The sequence below is a fragment of the Tupaia chinensis genome, unplaced genomic scaffold (assembly GCF_000334495.1).
Source record: "Tupaia chinensis unplaced genomic scaffold, TupChi_1.0 Scaffold138126_1, whole genome shotgun sequence".
NCBI lineage: Eukaryota > Metazoa > Chordata > Mammalia > Scandentia > Tupaiidae > Tupaia > Tupaia belangeri.
This window is the reverse complement of record NW_006198026.1, coordinates 1861795-1876067: the sequence shown is the minus strand read 5'-3', so window position 1 is coordinate 1876067 and position 14273 is coordinate 1861795. Positions and strand designations below refer to the sequence as shown.

The window sequence follows — 14273 nt, the reverse complement described above, 5'->3', positions numbered from 1 at the left end:
CACAGTAGTGACGAATGTTTGATGAAAGCAGAGTCTGGCTTCAGCTTCCCACATTAGTACTATGGCTTCGCTACTTAGCAACTCTTTGACGGTCAAAGTGATTAAAATCTAAGAAATCTTTCCATAGATTAGGACAATGATTTTAATGAGTACAAATATCTATTTAATTTGGAGCAGTATCTATTATTTAGAGAAATAATCTATTGATGTGACTTGGTCCATGATAAATAGTATCCCACAAGCATGTCATTACTTTATTATTGCTATTATTATCCGAGAGTCAGCATAACCTAAGATTTTAAGTGTCTGCCATCTCATAGAAGATCTTATGTATGCTATTTCATTTAACTACAGCTTTCTGAAATAGGAACTGCTATGCCTATTTTAGAATTGAGGAAGCTAGGAACCAGACACTTAAGTTCCTTCTCTGAAGTGCTGGAGTGACAATTCTATAGTTCTAGACCATGTCTCTTGTCTTTGGTTGAGGTTATTTTTCACTTCACAAGATCTACTTTCCCAGGCATGTCACTTGTTACTTTACTGTGGAGAATACTAATTAATAGGTTTGGCTGTGAAGCACTGTTTCATTCTTCAACCAAAAATAGATCCACAGACTCTTTGTCTAAGCTCTGTGGGCCTATATATGCTTCACTATTCAGAATTTTGTCTCACATTAGAAAAGTGAGTGTACTTCTTATATATTATGTGATATACTCTAGAACAGTGTGGAATAGAATATTATAATTTAAGAGAGTGTAAGCCCTTCTCCCCCCACATCACTCCTTTCAGAATTTTGGGCATGGGTGCACAAACATACATACGCCTGTGTTTTTCAAGTCACAGGGTCCAGGACTCAAACTGCACAGCTGGTCATGTGGAATCCGGCTGCCTTAACCATGACACTATGGGGTGGCTAATTTTTATTTTCTTTTTTGAGCTCTAGAATTAAACATAAAAATCTGTAGACTTTTATGATCATGCTAGGTCCGTAATTTGTGTTATGTGATATTCTATCTAGCACAGCTATGTATTTACTCATCTTAGACTCCATTACCGTGCAGGAGACTGCGCCTTCATTTTTTCATGCTCTTAAGAACCTAGGATATTCTTAAATTCTATCAGGCATGTTGCACATACTTTGTAAATAAGAAAAAAAACACCAATATTCCAAATATATGGATGGTGCCAAAAGCACTTATCAGTGTACCAGTATGACAGTATTCCTTTTCATCATTGTTAATATGTGTTAGCATTCCAACAAATTTGTTTGAAGAGAAATGGCCTAAGTTATGCTCTATCAATTCCATAAGAAGATCTCATAAAAATTTAACCCATTCATGTCCTGCCTTAATTGGAATTTTAGAAAATGTAAGTAGTGCATAAAAGTTCAAATTCTAATCTAAATTTGGGAAATCAGGTGATGGGAGAATTCTTAACATCATATTTTGCAATGTGCAAGTATATCATTTAAAAATGAATCATGGTATCCTTTGATTAAATTTGTTTCTGTGCTATGTAATATGAACGTTTTTCTGCTTAGTTATGATTAACTTGAGAAGAAACAGCAGTTCTGGCACTCTCACCTATATGCTGTCCATACATGTGATAAAAGAAACTGAAGCAATATGCAGTGTTTGTAGGTCCATAAGGATTTTTGGGAGCTATGCTGAAAACAGGGCTGAGAAGTCGAGCCTTTTCGCCTTCCAATCTGGGTCGAGACGTTTCAATATACATATAAAAGCCTTAAAGCAGACAAAAGAGTGTTTAAGTACAGTATTATTAGACAACATGACATTTTAAATCATTGCAAAGCTTTACAATTTTCATATCAAGATTGAAAGGAGGATGTACATCTCATTTATAAACTCTATGTATTGACATAACTAATAATGGTTTTAACAAAGAATAAATTGTCTTCCTAATTAAAAATAGTATGCACAAATATTTGAGACAAAATTGGAAATTGATCTCTCATATTCTTAATATATTAGCAAGTTATGAGAAAAGAATTAATGTCTACAAACTGAAAGTATCTAAATAATTGATACTGTATGTAAAATATTAATGTTTTTATTCCATAACCTTTAAATATCTAGCTAGTCTCTTGTATTTCATGTTCATAGCATTTTAAAAATTTTTGATGCCTGTGAACACAGAATCTCATACTCTCTTACCTTCGTTTTTGTTTTAAAGAATTATTTAACTTTATTTATTTTAATTTGACCAGAGAGAGAGAGATTAAGAGAGTGAGAGAGCACGAAAGTGAGAAAGCAAACTGCCAGACCTGAGACTTGACCTGCAGTCAGCGACATGCGATTCCAGCGCCCTTAACTACCTGCCGGCCCCCCTCTTACCTTCTTTGGAGCCGCTACGATCAGCGTTAGGTCCCGTGTTAGGAGTATATTTTGTATTTCTTGTTGCAGTACTTTGCTTAGTCCAGTCAAAATTATCTGTATCATCTTGGGTGAACAAACAAATGTTACCATCTTCAAATCCACAGTGAAATTCTCCTGTTAACAGATTTAATTAAAGTAATTAATATCAGTTAAATTAATACAAGCATTGCAATACTTTTACAGGAAAAATTGAAAAAACATACAGAAATAATAAGGCAAGATCATGATAATGGCACTAAGGTCTAACGCTGTACAAGATTAAAAGCAAACATCAAACAGTTCCAATTTTATGAGCAAGAAAAACAATTTTAATACATAAATGTCTCATTGAATAATTAAGAACCAAACCATTTTCCTCTAAAATGTCCAGAAAACTATAATTCAAGAGTATAATTCATACTTGATTCTTGGCTGAAGAATTTTCCAACGTTCACTTTGTAAATACAGGAAAATTGTTGATTGAAAAGTTATATTTTAAAATTTACCTGATGGCTGTAAAGATGTAAACTTTTAGTTTATAATTTTTCAAAACGAGAATAGAGATGCTTTCACATTTACCCATTTGCACAAATGGACGTTTGCTTAGGGCAAAATAATCGAAATTACTTTGAAAAGCAGTCATCTTTCATACTTTATTTGAATGTGGATTTGCCAGATGTTCGAAATTCATTTGAAATGAAGTCATGAAAAGGCTTTATGAAGACCCTCAGGAAATGACTGGGAATTCTCGGATGCCTACCATATGCTGAATTCAGAACCAATACAAGTTCAGAGATGTTTTCCAACTACCCCTGAAACATGGGTGATAGTAACATTTTTAGATACCAGAAGCTTTTCGATTGGATGCATCTTGCTTGAAAAATAGGTTGAAAAAAATTAATAAGGTCCATGAGATAATTAAAGAATGTATACCTTCAACTGAGAAAAACTAAGCATACTGTATATTATTTCATTAAACCTCATAACAATTTTATGAAATTCCTCACAAATGAAGCTCAAAGAGGAGAAAACTTTGGCTAAAGTCTGCTATTAAATGATAAAATAAAGCAGAATCCAAGGTCCCTAAGTTAAAAAAGATACACACATCTAAAGAATAGAGACTACCATTGAGCCCCATTTTTGCCTCACAATGTGGAAGATTTATCACATGTCCTTGGGGATGAAGCCCTTGGTTAAAGACCACCGACCTGAATTCATTGAAACCTATTAACCCTTATAACTAAAAATAAAACAGGGACTTTCCCTTTAAATTTGATTTTCAGATTAAAAAGACTTTGCTGTAACTCTTTGTATTCATTTATACTCTACATAGGGTCACAGAGAATATAAGCATTTATGGGAGTCTAAATCAGTAAATTTGTAGATAAATAATATTCCACATAAAATATTTATTAAAACACATATGTCACAAATTTTTTTTTTTTTTTTGAGAGATTTTCACTATAGGGCGTGTGCACTTGACAGACAGAGAGAGAGAGACATAGAGACAGAAAGTGAGAAATCATCCCCCAGGGGGGATGGTCACGCTGCAATCTCTTCTCCTCCATTCTCCTCTCGGGATCTTGGGCACGCATGCACACGTGCCCAGCGTGAGTTTTTTTATTTTATTTTATTTTTTTTGAGAGGTTTTTCACTATAGGGCACTGCGCTTGCAGACAGACAGAGAGAGACAGAGAGACAGAAAGCGAGAAATCACCCCCCAGAGGGGATGGCCACGCCGCAATCCCTTCTCCTCCATTCTCCTCTCGGGATCCTGGGCACGCACGCACACGCGCCCGGTGTGAGTTTTAAGCCACTGGGTTTGGGACGCAAACCGTGGTCGACTACGTGGGAGTCCAGCGACATAGCCATTACACTAACTGCTGGTTCCCCTATCACAAATCTTATACTATATCAAGACATACCTCTGGATGCTGTCAATGACATGATTTTGGTGACAACGGTGTAGTTATATGTGTGCATGGATTTCTTTTTTTGTTTGTTTTTTTGAAGATATTTTTGCCTTAGGGCACATGCACTCACCAGAGAGAGACAGAGATAGTGAGAGGGAAAGTGATAAGTCACCCCCCCACCCCGGGGGGAATGGCTTCTCTTTCATTCTCTTCCTGGGATCTTGGGCATGCATGCACATGCAACCAGCATGAGTTTCAAGGCATCAGGTCTAGGACTCAAACCAAGGTTGGTCATGTGGGACTCCAGTGACATAACCACTACACCATCTGATGGCCCCTGCACATATTCCTTAAAATATCTTTTGAGTACCATATGAAATTTCTTTAGTTGCTACTTTGGAATTACTGACATTGCGCAAGAGCAGTGTTTTAGTTTAAATATTTTTGCTGTTTATTATATTATACAATACACAAAAAAACATCAAACAAACATAAGTAAAGATTGAGGATTTCCATTTCTAGATCTTTTGTAAAATCTTTGATATGTTTTATGAAATTATATATGATAGATTTTTTTGTGACACCATTTAACAATATGGTTTTTAAAATTTAACTTAGACTTTTTAAAACGTGTTTAAAAATAACTTTTGAAACATGAATTTTTTTTTCTTTTTGGAGAGGTTTTTCTATAGGACATGTGTGCTCACCAGAAAAACAGAGAGAGACAGAGAGACAGAAAGTGTGAAATCACCCCCCGGGGTGATGGCCATGCTGCGGTCCCTTCTCCATTCTCCTCTCAGGATCTTGGGCACGCACACACACACGTCCAGCGTGAGTTTAAGCCACCTGGTATGAGACTTGAACCATGGTCGACTACATGGGAGTCCAGCAGTATAGCCGTTAGGCTAACTGCTGGTCCCTGAAACATGAATACCAAGGTCCTCATAATAAAGTTAAATAACAATACAATTTGTGAGATTGTATTGTTATACAATTTATAAAAAAATTTAGATATACTTAATTTTTTTCGGAATTTAGATTCTTTTATATATGATACAAGTTGTTTATGAGATTATAATTACCATAATAATGCAAATCATAGAAAAATACATAACTAATATCACTATTTCTTCATTAATTTTGAGGACATACATCTTATAGTTGAGAAACTGATTACTGGAGATGTTTTTTAAAAATTTGGGAGATGAATGAGAAAAAAAATTATTTAGGGCCATAACTTTATGATTATCCTGTAACTTTGAATGAGATCTTTATAAATGTGTGCAAAATAATTTATTCCTAAAATAGTTTATTGGAATAAAGAATATTTTATAGAAAATAAAAATGCACTGAGATGTATAAAATTAACAAATGTCAACGTTATCTTAAATATTAAAAGAGCTCATAAAATAGGAAAGTAATAAAGTTTAGGATTTTCACAAAGACTAGAACTGAGGATTAACTAGTCTTCAAGTTTCTACAAGTTTTCTAATTATAATATAATTTTGGCTGAGTGTAAAGAGATAAAAGAAATACAGATATGTCAAACATTCTATGTTTATAGTCTCCAAAATTTTGTTTTATTTCCTTGATTCCTTCCCAATATGATGAAGAAAGAATTAAACTCTAGAATAAGGAGCCTAATAGCCAATGATTCTCTTGCACCTACCTCTTTAGTCACTCCTTAAAATCTACAGAAACCAAACCTTATATTTAAAATAAAAAAAATCTCTCCTGGAATAATGTTTTAGAGTGGATTTTCAAGGGAAATCTTATTTTCAACCTGAAGCTGTTTTCTAGTGATAAGGAGATTTTCACATGGAAATATTTTTCATATATATATGTCATCTTGCACATATAACCTTTATATAAAAAAGAAAAGCAATTTTCCAAAGTTCCAAAATTTTTAATTTTACAGAATTCATTACCTCAATCAGAACAAACACGCTGTGACTTAAAGTAGGAATTTATGAAAAATAACTCAAGTAAACCACTCATGTAGCACTTTCTAAGTAGCTATACTCTTCTGAGTAGATTATAGATAAAAAAAAGAATGGAAATCAAAGGAATATGTAACAATAAAAAATGAATTATAATCTCACAAAAGAAAATAATAATTGCATAGTTATAGATATAGTAAATATTAAGAAATTTGGGAAAATAAATCTTTATTTCCATATTCAGGAAAATTTATAAACATCAATGTCTTTATAACCCAAATCCTTTGAAATTTAAAGTTCACATTTGATGACAGTTTTACTAATTCAAAATCATTGCTTTAAACCAAATAAGAATAGTTGTTGAATATTCTCTACAGATTTATAAATGTCCTATTTTCCTTAAGTATGGAATATAGTGAAATAATACTTACTCAAGTGGGGATTTACAGGAGCTACAAGAAAAGTGAAAAAAAAAAAGTTAGCATGTCTTTAATGTCTTTTATAAATAAAAGTCTAATCAGTATATCAGAGTTCCTTACTAAAACTTAATGATCTTTCCTACTGTGGCCATAGAGAATTATATCTACAATCCATTTTTGTTCTAAAGCATTGAACAAAATCTACTTTGGAGCACAGCAATAACAGCCTCAAAGTGTCAAAAAAATCAATACTGAAAAGCATGGGGATTTGTTCATTTTACAGGAATGGAATTGCTGACCTTTTATACATAACCTGTGTTGAACAGAACCCAGATATCAAAACTGAGGCAGAGAGTAAGAACGTATAATCTAGTTAGTTTTACAACTAAAGCAATTATCTAGCAGGATTATACTTTTTGATGTTGTTGTTATCTATTTCTAGCAAGAATAACATGGTATATGTAAAAATAAAGCAATCTTCATATCATATCATAGTATATGTTCTAAAATAAATAGCTACATCAATTCCACTTTAAGTATATTAAAACACAATAATACACATACACACATAATTTTGAAATGGTAAGAAATACATTCTGCATATTTGTAACCTTACAAAATAATTTTTTTTCAGAAACTGAATTATTTTTGTAACAAGTGCTAACTAATTTCCACCCTAAGAGAAATGAATACTTACAGCTTTACCAAAAATATCAACAAAGATATATCTAACATAAGAGGCAAAATGGTATCTATACATATTAATTAGGCATTTTTCTCACTCTGAGGGAAAATTTTACTTTAGATGGAGAACATTATTGTAGTTTCCCAAGACTGCAACTGGCAGTTAATCTACCCTGTAGAACTTTACATCAGTTTTGTTATTTTCTTCGTTTGCCATTACAACTTTGATTAAACTTGAACATTACTAGTAAAGTGTGATAGACAAAATCACATATATATGAACAAAGCACATTTTGCATATAATTGTTACATTAGTACATTGAGATCAATTTTAACAAATTGAGTTATTTCTCAGTAATTTTTACTATCTTTCTTTCTCTTTTTTAAGGTTTTTACCATAGGGAATGTGTATTTGCCAGAGAGAAAGTAAGAGGGAAAGTGAGAACTCTCCTCCCTGGAGGAGATGGCCACACTACAGTCACTTCTCCATTCTCCTCCTGGGATTTTGGACACACACATGCATGTACCCAGTATGAGTTTTAAGTAGCAGAGTCTGGGTCTCAACCATATGGTTGGTCATATGGAAGTCCAATGCCTTAACCTCCACAACACCTGTGGCCCCTATCTCTCTTTTTTAAAAAATTTGTTACAGAGTGGGACCAGCAGAAGCAGTGGTTGCATCGCTGAATCACACTGGTTGATAGCAGTTGGAGGATCTGGTGGCTTGAACCTCACAATGCACCCAGATGCGCGTGTACCCAAATCCTGGAAGGAGGATGGAGGAGAAGGGGTGACAGAGTGGCCATCCCCCGAACGATGATTTCTCACTTTCCTTCTCACTGTATCTGTCTCTCTCTGGCAAGCACATGCACTGTAAGGCAAAAATTCTCTTCAAAAAGTTTGCTATAGGGTATGTGCACTTGCCAGACAGAGACAGAAAAAAAAAGAAGGAGAAGGAAAGTGAGAATCTCTCCTCAGGGGGCATGGTCATGCTGCTATCCCTTTGTGTCCATTCTCCTCCTGAGATCTTGGGCACAGACATATATGTGACCAGCACGTTTTTCAAGCTGACGGTCTGGGACGTGCCAATTGCTCAGTCAACCATGTAGAATCCAGCTACTTTAACCACCATGTCACCAGCTGGCCCTACTTTTACTATTTCTAAATATAGAAAACAATTATCATTACCTTATTTGCTTTTATGGTTCTACATTCCACATTCCAAATTATAAAATGAATAACATAAAGAAGGGACTCTACATTTACTAGTTCTACTGAAAGTAGACAAAATATAATTCCATATTTTTACAATACATCAGTATTTTGTGATCTAAAAATATATTAGTAAAATAAAAATTATTTCATAGTTAAAATAATATGGGATTATAAAAATTTCTATTCACTACCTTTCAAATAAATAAGCATCTTTAAATTATAATTTAGTTCTAAAAAAAGTGATATCTATATGTTACTTTTAACCATAGAGGATTTTAATTGAGTCTTCTCAAATATTTAGTGACCAAATTCACTATAAATAGTACAGTTTACTTTGTGAAAATCTGCCAATTCTAAATTTTAAACATTCTTGTGAATCCATTTTCTAAAACTTGAACTTATGTCTAATTTTTTTTTAAAAGTCTGTTATAGGGGTCAGCAGATGGTGCAGAGGTTACATTGCTGGACTCCAACATGGCTGACCGTGGTTTGCGTCCCAGACCTGGTGGCTTGAAAATCACGCTGGATATATGCGCGTGCTTGCTCAAAGTCCCAAGAGGAGAATGTAGAAGAAGGGATTGCAGCATGGCCATCACTCCTGGGGTGATTTCTCACTTTCTCTCTCACTGTCACTCACTCTTCCTCTGGCGAGCTCACGTGCCTTAAAAAGGCAAAATCCTCTTTTAAAAAAATAAGTCTGTTAGATTGAATTGTATATCCCAACAAAGTTCATGCTTTGAAGCCTAATCCCAATGTGACTATATTTAGAGATAGGGACCTTAATAAGGTAATTAAGGTCTAATGAGGTCATAAAGGTGAGGGCCTAATTCATGGTATGTGTGTTCTTATTAGGACATTCCAGACTGCTCTTTCTTTGCTATGGGAAAACACGTTGAGGGACCAGCAGTTAGCGTAATGGCTATGTCGCTGGACTCCCATGTAGTCGACCACAGTTCGCGTCCTGGACCCGGTGACTTAAAACTCACGCCGGGCACGTGTCTGTGCGTGCCCAAAATCCCAAGAGGGGAATGGAGGAGAAGGGATTGCGGCGTGGCCATCCCTCCTGGGGAGGTGATTTCTCGCTTTCTGTCTGTCTCTCTCTGTCTGTCTGGCGAGCGCACGCACCCTATAGCAAAAACCTCTCAAAAGAACAAAAAAACAAAACAAAAAAACACATTGAAAAGGCAGCCATCCACACGTCTGAAAGAGTTTCCTCACCAGAAACTAATCATGCTTGATCTTGGACTTGCCAACTTCTACAACTGTGAGAAATAAATTTCTGTTGTATAAGCCTCCTGGTCTATGGTATGTTGTTATAGCAGTCCATAATATAATGACTGCACACTATTAATGTATACTTTGCCAAAATCTATATTGTATAAAGATAATTTTCATTAAAATGTTTAAGGCTTGGGACCAGAAGATAACATAATGGTTATGTCACTGGGCTCCCATGTAGTTGACTGCGGTTCAGGTCTGGGACCTGGCAGCTTGAACTCACTCTGGATATGTGTGTGTGCATGCCCAAAATCCTGAGAAGAGAATGGAGGAGAAGGGATTGCGGCATGGTCATCCCCCCAGGGGATGATTTCTCACTTTCTGTCTCTCTGTCTCTCTCTGTCTCTCCAGCAAACACATGTGCACTGAAACAAAAATCTCTCTGAAACAAAAAGAGTTTAATATATATGCTTCATAAAGTAAGGTCACTTAAAAAACTTAGAACTAAAAGAAATACTTATTTTCTACATCCATTTTTTATTTTATTGCCTCAGAGTTTTCATTAAGATGTACTGACATTATATATATTTTTAAATACTTATTTAGGGAAAGCCATAGTCTATAATTTTATAAAATAAGGGCAGAAGCATAAACATTAGATAAAGAGGAAAATAATTCATATTTTATAAAACATATACAACTTTTCTACACTGAAATGTTCTGCAGCTGTCTTCCCAATAGAATTATGGACATGACTACAGAATAGCAATTGCTTTTCTGGGCTAATATTTATAACACTAACATTAAAAAATGCATATTACTACATTTAAAGAAAGATAGTCACTTATTCTAATATGCCTTTACATCACTATAAATATCTAACATTTATAGATAAACCAGTCTACAGTATACATATTCATTTTTTCATGAAAATTGAACATAATCCACAAATAGACATGAAAAAACCTTAAATGTGTATTACGAAGCAAAATAAGCCAGTCCAAAAAGACTACATGATTCTACTACTACTAGATTCCAACTATACAACAGTCTCTAAAAGAAAAAACTCCAGAGAGTTAGAAAGGTCAGAGGGTGCCAGATGGGAGGTGGGCAGGGAGTGTAAGTGGGTACAGCACAAGGGATATTCAGGACAGCAAACTATTCCATGTGATATTGTAACGCTGGATAAATGACATTACACACTTTTTAAAACTCACATAACTGTAGAACACAAATAATTAATCCAAATGTAAATTACTCCCTTTAGTCATGTTGTATCGATATTCATTAGTCAATCAGCACAAATGTACCAAACTAAAATAAAATGTTAAAAAAAAGGAAACTGTTGGAGGAAGAGAATTCTGTAGTTGACGCTCAACTTTCTGTTAACATAAAATAGTCCTAAAAATAAAGTCTTGACTTCATAAAGAAACAGAAAAAACATTTTGTTCATATTTCTTAACTCTTCAAGGAGAAACACATTTTAAAGTCATCAATAATTTAAAAATATAAAATGCAGACAAATATTACATCATATAACTTCTGGGATCAAAAATAAAGGGAAATTATCAATATTATCACATAAGTTCAATATTAACTAAAACATTATTCTTTATCTTTACATTTGTAATAAAATGTTAACAATTTATGGTGACTAGGGTTTTTTTTGGGAATGGGCATTTTGGGTGTTTTGGTCACCTTACTGATAATGCAGAAAGTCAATATGTTTAATTTTGCTTGCATCAAACTTGGTAGATGGCTGTACTCTAAATATGACATGAAGTTTAATATACAAATTAATACTTTTAGGTGAAAGGTTACTTACCACTGTATTTGATCACACGAATTGTTGAATCTCCTTCACCAAATTTGGTGAGTGGAGTTAGTCGGACTTCATAAGCCTCTGGTTTAATTAGTTCGGTCAAATTATATGTAATTAACTCTCCCTTTTGAATATTTCCATTTATTTTAATCTCTTGTTCCCACCAACGCTGCTGTCCAGCCTGAAAGCAAAATAATTATGTTAACAGCATATGAGACTCAATACCCACAACTTTTTTTTTTTTTTAGAGAGGTTTTCGCGATAGGGTGCGTGCGCTCGCCAGACAGACAGAGAGAGACAGAGAGACAGAAAGCGAGAAATCAACCCCTAAGAGGGATGGCCACCCTTCTCCTCCATTCTCCTCTTGGGATCTTGGGCATGCACACACACGCGCCCGGCGTTTTAAGCCACCGGGTCTGGGATGCGAACTGCGGTCGACTACGTGGGAATCCAGCGACATAGCCATTACACTAACTGCTGGTCCCAATACTCACAACTTTTTAATTGTATTAACACACCTATGTGTTGCATGTATAACAGTTGTCGGATGTATTCCAAGCATTACAGGCATAAAACAAACAAATAATACTAAGCCCTTAACTTCTTCACGTGTATTAAAAATATACTATATACAGTAAAATGACTGTGTCATATAAAATGATATCAAGTAGTCACATGCATAATAAAATGAAAATGCTCAGGCAATTTTACAGAACAGTGGTAGAAATTGTTCTGGAAATGACAGTTATAATTTTATATATATAAAAGTGTCCATAGACATAAAAGAACAAGAAAAACATTAATTCTCAAATTAATTTTATTTAATTTAAAAAACAACAAAAAAATTAAGGTGTAGGAGAAAGAAAAATTGCATATACAAATTAAAGTTGTTAAGTTCTTTTTTTTTTTTGTAGAGGTTTTTGCTATACGGCGCATGCGCTCGCCAGACAAAGACAGAGAGACAGAAAGCGAGAATCACCCCCCAGGGGGGATGGCCACATCACAATCCCTTCTCCTCCATTCTTCTCTCAGGATCTTGGGCACGCATGCACACGTGCCCGGTGTGAGTTTTAAGCCACCGGGTCCAGGACGTGAACCATGGTCGACTATGTGGGAGTCCAGCGACATAGCCATTACGCTAACTGCTGGTCCCTAAAGTTGTTAAGTTCTAAAAAGTCATGTTGTATCTAGTTTAATTTATTTTGCAAGGATGCAAAAATTGTTTAATATTAGGAAGGACGTGCATTAACATAATTAACTGACAAGAAAGGAAAAAAAATATTTTTACTAGGTGAAAAAAAAGTTGACAACTGGGGTCAGCAGGTGGCGGGGTGGTTAAGTTGTTGGACTCCCACCTTGGTTGAGCACTGGACTTGGTGGCTTGCTTTCTCACTTTCCCTCTCTCTCTCTCTCTGGTGAGCACACAAATCCTGTGGCAAATTGTAAAAGTAACAATAATAAATAAAATAAATAATTATAAAAACATTTGGCAATCTATCTCTCCTGTTTATACTAAAATGATTATCAAGCTAGAAAATAAGGGAACTTGATTAATCTGATAAGATCCAATAAAAATCTATAGACTTTTTGTTAATAATGGTTATATATTTGAATTATTTTCTTTAGAATTACTATATCACTTACTGAAAATTATATTTTAGCAACTAAAACAGGGTATAATAATTGGAAAAGTGAAATAAATCTGTAGGTCGTCTACATAGAAATTTCTTTCTCTCTCTCTCCCCCCCAAATATATCTCCCCTCAATGAATAAGTCATAGCTCTCCTTTTGCATCAGACTCATGTGAACATTTCTCACTAGCATTTTAAAGTTGTCTTTGTTAAATTTATGGCTATAATTTATTAGATTTATTAATGGAAATTCATGAATTTGTTATCTCTTAAAATTGTGATTTTGTTTTATTTTAGGTTATTGTGTTGGCTTATATAATTGTAATGGATTATTTTGTATTTTCCTTATATTTAGCAATGCATGTGTATGTGTGTGTAATATATATGATTCTCCCTATATATATATTTATATATAAATAATAAGCAAAATTTCCTTATATTTTCTCTCTGCTACTTTTCATATCTGAACTCTATGGTGCTCTTGTCGATGGTGCTTTTCTTACAGTTTTTGCTTAGTTATTTTCACTTTGTGCTCATTACGTGGATTAAATGTCTATTTCTGGGTTTCTTAGGGGCCTAAGACAAAGCCATATCCTTTGGAAACATACTTTCTTTTCCTGACATGCTCATAAAGGCATCAACGTTATGGTTCCCTTTTACTTTGATTGTGAAATTCTTCAATTTTAAAGATTAAAGCAGAGGAGATCCCTTGTTTTGGGCAGCCTTGGGTTTTTATTCCTGTCTACCACAACAGTGTAACACTACTTAAAATCAAAGTTCAAGCTGATCTGGGTTGGTGAACAGCTGAGGGCAAAAGCAGTTTGAGTAGAAATTCCAATTATTACTCTGCATTCCCATTTCCTCTTAGATCTTTGACCTGGTAATTTCTGTTTGTCTCTTTTGCTATGTAGACACACAGGTACATATTAAATGTATACACATGTACACACATATGCACATACTTTATATATGTATGTATATAAGTATATATCTGTGTTTATATGTATACTTACTTTCTGAAGGTGAGATAGTCCTAATTGTACATCCTACACTGCT

General features: G+C 34.4%; 1 protein-coding gene across 1 annotated transcript in view; it reads right to left on the bottom strand.

Annotated features, from left to right (window-relative positions):
- LOC102500653 (MAM domain-containing glycosylphosphatidylinositol anchor protein 2) overlaps positions 1 to 14273 on the bottom strand; it is a 550208-nt gene that overhangs the window by 26176 nt on the left and 509759 nt on the right. The window contains exons 12-15 of the mRNA XM_027776806.1: positions 11590 to 11767; positions 6660 to 6680; positions 2355 to 2510; positions 1584 to 1742 (exon numbers count right to left, since the gene is read on the bottom strand). The gene's annotated coding sequence lies outside the window, so the exon portion shown is untranslated. The remainder of the gene's footprint in view (positions 1 to 1583; positions 1743 to 2354; positions 2511 to 6659; positions 6681 to 11589; positions 11768 to 14273) is intronic.